Source organism: Carassius gibelio, chromosome A20 (genome assembly GCF_023724105.1).
Source record: "Carassius gibelio isolate Cgi1373 ecotype wild population from Czech Republic chromosome A20, carGib1.2-hapl.c, whole genome shotgun sequence".
In the NCBI taxonomy this organism is placed as follows: domain Eukaryota; kingdom Metazoa; phylum Chordata; class Actinopteri; order Cypriniformes; family Cyprinidae; genus Carassius; species Carassius gibelio.
In genome coordinates, this window is record NC_068390.1 from 16,149,226 (window position 1) to 16,155,310 (window position 6,085).

Genomic DNA, 6,085 nt, shown 5'->3' on the forward strand with positions numbered 1-6,085 from the left:
TACACGAAAACGTCATCTTGAAGCGCGAATTTGTCAAATAAGCTGTCCGAGTCATCTCCACGAATCGGTTCTTTCGAGCAGTTTGCAGGCACAAAAGAGATTCTTTGTCATTGCGTATCCATAATCCACATGGTTTGCTGCAATTTTATATGCAAAAAATTTATTTATTTTTCGATAACGTTATTATTATTATTATTATTATTATTATTATTATTATTATTATTAATAATAATTTATTTTAGAAACTTGTTGCAGTGATTCAGCACATTAGTCCATATTCGTTGGTTAACTTTTACATCATACAATACAAAATAAATAAATAAATAAAATAAAATAAAAGAATTACATCTGTTGTATCTGACGCGATTCAGTCTGATTCTTGAATGAGTCGTTCAGACCTTTGCGAACCTGTTCAAAAAGTATTGGTTATGGCTAGTTTGCAAAAGAAAGAGGCGCCAATTAACTGCTAGGCTGGAATTAACTGTACGTTGCAATTTCTGAAATGTAATTTTCGCTCAGATACGACAGCAACATTCCTTCATGAATTGGTGCCCAATTTTAATTTACTGTTTGATTAAGTTATTTGCCTCGCAAATTAATTAACTGGACACTTGCGCATCTCTGTCCAGAAATATGATTGGTTCATAGGGTTATTTTGTCATGCAGTTGTCCGCCTTCCTTCCTGGTTTATTTGGTACGATTAATTGTAGTTGTGTGTACTATATGACTATCAGGTTATTCTAGTGCAGACTGATCTTCTTGATACAAAACGAACTGCTTAATGTGGGTTCATTATTATTCTATTATATTAGTAATTGTATATTATTATTAATTTTAAATGTGTGTCACATTGTCCTCACATAGGCTCAGTTTAGTAAAAATACAAAGTGAGCAGGATGCAAACATTCAAACGACCGATCTGCCTTCTAACTCTGCTATGATCAAAATACATCCAACAGAGGGAGCCTTTGGCTTATGTTTTTCCCACATCCGGAACAACATGGCTTTCCAAAAATAGTGAAGGTCCCACACTGGTGTATTGTGCCTAATATTAAACATTTAAGGTAAGAACACATTGAACTTTTAGTTGAAATCTGCATTCATTATAAAGTAGATTTTTACCTGAATGTTTGTCATTGTGTTCTTAATGTGTTAACTTTTTTACCTGACAGCTAAAGCAAAAACATTAGAGTATAACTAAAAAAAAAAAAACACCTACATTGGATTTAAAGCCACAATTATAAACACAACACATGCACATGTTGTGTTTCTGTCCTCTCCATTAACCTTTGACCCCTCTGTGAAGGAGGTAGTTGCAGGCTTGCAAATGTGTAGTTTAAACGAAACACACACAGTCTTGCAGGCAAGTGACTTTATTCCTCACCGAACCATGAGTCGTGAGCCTTTTTGACAGCTTCTAATTAGAGATTTTAATAATCAAACCACTTCATCTCTCCATTAATCTTTCTCATGAATGTGCACACGCTGTGAAGATATGATGATGGTGCTGTAATCAACATTAGTAGTGGGAGTTGTGAGTTGAAATTTCTGCATTATGCAGATTATAGAGAAATGAATGTGTTCTTTGGCCTTTGTTAATTTATCTACATGCATGCACCAACAATTAGTTTTCAGTATTTTAGTGTAACATGTTTTGCATCACTCAGAATTTCATTTCACACTCCAGTTCTTAAAGGGGCACTCACTTGTTTTTCCTCAAAAAGGTTTTATACACAAAATGTTTAAAAGCATGTACATTAACAACAAATGTAGAATAGTTAAATCAGTAGCCTAATAAAAGTGGTTTTATTTTACATGGAGTGGGTCTGTTCATGGGGACAGCCATGTTGAAATCACATGACTGTTCCAGTACTACACTTTATCTACACTTTATCTTGGTAACTGACCCTTCACAAAAACCCACTCTTCTTAGTTACTATTGCTATGTCCGACAAGCCGTGCCACTCTCGCACTACACATCATGTTCTCACACAGAGAGAAGTATAATAACATGTTTAATAACAAAAACGTAATGACATCATATAATAAAAAAATACACCTGATGAAAAACTTGACCAATTTCTGGATAATAAGGAAACAGCCAAGCAAATAACACTACATAAATGTTATGATAGATAAATTAATTAATGATGAATGTGCACAGTTTTTACATGATTCCCAATTATTTATATTCACGATTACTAGTATTTGTACAGGCTTTACATTTTAATATAAAGTTTGTAATTATTTTTTAAGCAGATTTGTTATGTAATAGCATTAATTAAAGTTTCTTAAGGGTCAAGATCTATTTATATGCATTGCTCCTTCAAGCCACTCTCCTAATAGATGTCAGCAGTCTCAATGCAAGACCCAGATTAACTGTAAAGCATGTGTAAGACACTAATAAAATTATAATGTATTTATTTTATCACAAATAAGTCTTTCAATTAATAAAACTGGCTGTATCTATAGTATTATAGATTACATAACATTAAATTATTATTTTCAAATACATTTTTAAATTATTATTATCTTAAATCATTGTCCCCAGATTAGTAGGGCACTCTAAATAGCAGTGGCTGGGATAGATTTTGAAATATCAATTCCACTTAAAAATATGCACCTGCTCCCGAACAGATTTACGTTTATGGACTTGTTGTTATGACAGAAAATCCAGGATGGGTTTAGAAGAACCAAATAATCCAAGATCATGCCAAATCGTCAACTATCAAATACAGCTAATTTAGTTAACAAGATACAAAGAACGGGTCCCAGGTTACTTCTGGTATGAAACAAGGTCTCAGCTTTCAAATTTTGTAATTTATTAAGAAATTCAAACAATAAATAAATTTTTGTGGCTCTTTAATGTTTCATGACAGATTGCTGTATTAGCTCAGTTCAACCAGCACGTGAACTGCTCGACTTTTCATATTTACTTAAAGTGCAACACATGAACATGAATGAACATCAGAACGTATTTTGTTTCTACCATGGAAAGACGTCAGTACACACAACTTTTTTAAGTTTAAGTCCACCAAAATTAATCTCCTCCCATATCTGATTTGTTTGTTTGACATATTGTCAGATTCGGCGTTATGATTGGTCAGATTCCTGTCAGTCAAGCTCTTTGTGAATGGTCAACTCTGTTTGTTATTGGACAATTTAACTAGTAGGATAAATGAATCATGGCTGACCATGAATAACATTTTAGTGGCATTTGTAGCTGGACACTTTTATAAAGTGCTTCCTCCACACTAGGTGTCAGTATAAGCCTGAGATGACATACGCCAAATACAGTGGAGATAAAAATAAGAGAACAGTCTATGATTTTCACTGCTTAGTCCTCTTTGAACTTATCCTAACAGGAGGAGAAGGGCAGTTTTTTAAGCATATTTCATAAATTCTGAAGCACAGTATAAAAATCTTAAATAAGACATTTGAAAAAGAACTCTGATCAAAATTAGAGAACACTTACGAATCTCTCAAGTTATTGGTGTTAATCTGCCTACTTTAATGAATTGGAGAAACTAGTGATGACCTGCGGCAGCAGATGTGCTGAAATCAGTCAAAGCAAGAGCCTCTACACTTCCTACTAATTTTTGACCATTGTAATCTTGTTCCTTGCTACTGTAGTTACTGTTCTCTAATTCTGATCTTTGGGTTTTCCATAAAATAAAGATTGCAATATTTCAGAGGGAATCAAGTGTTGATTGACCCTACTTCTGATCCCTGTTGTATACTGTTCTATACTAAAATATTATAATTAACTTTTAATTATTTTCCAGGCCACTCCCACTTTTGTGAGACACTTTGGAAGGCATGTCCTTCAGGAGGAGTTGCTTAGTGCAAGTTCATCCCTGCGGTTATTGGCTTTTGGAGGAGAGTCATGTCCATCGTTAAGTCGTCTCAAGAGCTGAAAGCATGAAGGCAATGGCACACATATCTGTAATCTTTACGGCACCACAGACGTTTCTTGCTGGGCAAGCTGGTACAAAGTCCCAGACGAACACCTGTGCTTGGAGTACACGTGAGTGACACCCAGAAAATAATAAACTGATAACCTTACAAAATTACAAAAAATGTAACTAATGTTTATTTAAAGCTGAAAATATAAAAGTTAATTCAAATTTTTCCTAAAAGCTCTAGTAGTGGAATAAGACCCCAATCCCATTTAAAGGTTCAAACTGTATATGATCTTACATAATTATTTATTTCTTTGTTCAGATCATTGAGAATTTGCCTCTGGTGGAGGCTTTTGCGGTGAGCCTTACTGAGGGTGACAGGCTGATGGCATTTATAGTGCTCACATCAGGGCAACCAGGAACCCTTTCATCCTCTGCATTTTCTCATCAAAAACCTTTCCATCATTCTACACAGTCCTCTGAAGACCTCAACACTGTTGACGCCTCAAGAAACTCCTCCTCCCCCTCACTCAGGTTTATTGAAGATGAGATTTGCAAGAGGTTATCACAGCTTTTGGCCAGTCACAGCATTCCTAGTCTTGCATAGCCAGACCTTCAGACTGACAGCTAAAGGGCTGGAATCGATGGCAGCTTTCATTGTCCAAGGCCCGCCATGAGGCCATTTGATGACATTGGTTAACATTAATTAAATTATTAGGGATACTTCAAAGGACAATCTAAATCTAATAATTTAATTTAATTTAAATGAACCTTTTATGCTAGTAACTGTTTGTTGTATGTTTTTATACTTTTGATTGTACATTGTTTATATCCCAAAATGTTAATTTATATGTTTTTATATACATTTCATTAATGAATATGAAATTATTTAAAAATATTTTTTTAAGCAATTAAAAAACATAAGAGGCTAAAAAAAATGACTGTTCTAAAATATTATTATTGGACATTTTCATTTTGTTTCATTAAGCTTTGGCATTTCTATCACAAATAAACCTGCAAACATGTTTTTTCATTGTAGACATAGATTTCAAGTAATTTTTATATTCCTGTTGCATGTATTTTTAGGTAAATAGCCATTGAGCATTTGATGAGGATGTGTGACACTCAAAAACAAAACATAAATACACAACAACTGTATGGAAAGACATTGAGTCTGTGAGACCGAAGTTACAGACCCTGTGAAAGGTATAAATAACTTTTGTTCTTTTTGAACAAAATGTATTAGTAATAATTGTTTGACACATGAAGGGAATTTATTAAATAATATATTTTCTATTGCCTACTGAGTGAAACTAATATTGTGTGCTTGTCTGTGTCTTGGCCTGCTGAAAGACGTGGTGGTTGAGAAAGATGCACACTTCATGTTAAGTGAAGGAGACTCCCTATAGGCCCTGCATCTGTTTTATGTGGTCACTGTTGCCATGGGGACAACCTCTGTGGGCCTGCTGGAGGTCATATTAGATGGCTCTTTCTCAGATGTGGTTAGCCACGTCATGACAGAAACACTTAATGCAATCTAGCCATCAAAGAAGAGAATGCTGAATGATTCAGGCTCTTTAGTTTCACCTAAAAGACAACAAAATGAAATGACCAGAGTGAATGCTATAGAAAGCACAGTGGGTTTTGTAGTTCCCTCAATGAGCAGGACCATGGGATTATAGTTGTGAGACGAGCTGGAGAGGTTATCATTTGGGATTGTTTTCGGAAAATGCAAGAGAAACACTTCTCAGATGCACTAGGAACAAACAAGAGCAAACTTGTGGTGACAGATAATTCTGAGGATAATGTGGATTTAATATCTAATCCTTCACATGAACTTTATAATATATCTCTGAATAAATCCTGAAAAGAGTTCCTTGGCATGTTCCTCAAGAAGTTACCAAGATGTTTTCTGTCTCTGAGAGCCCAGGTATGTGCAAAGGTTCAAGGGAAGATCTTCCGATGTCCTGCCGCTGGGCCTGCGGATCCTCTGGAGCTCAGACACGGGCAGGTGTGTGGATGCATCTCCAGTGCTGCTGGTGGGTCCTGATAGGACCACCACATTCACTGGCACTCACTCACTATTAGATATGGGTTATTTTTATGGGTTACTCCCAAAAGCACCTATTAAAAAATAACATGGATATATTTAGTATGCATTGAACGTATATATATATATATAT

General features: G+C 35.0%; 1 long non-coding RNA gene across 1 annotated transcript; it reads left to right on the plus strand.

Moving 5' to 3' along the window:
• The first annotated feature begins 441 nt into the window (after positions 1 to 441).
• Positions 442 to 5,592, plus strand: LOC127938845 (uncharacterized). The gene is made up of 3 exons (XR_008148825.1): positions 442 to 1,064; positions 3,786 to 4,027; positions 4,225 to 5,592. It is a non-coding gene; the product is annotated as an uncharacterized LOC127938845 (long non-coding RNA).
• The last annotated feature ends 493 nt before the right edge of the window (positions 5,593 to 6,085 follow it).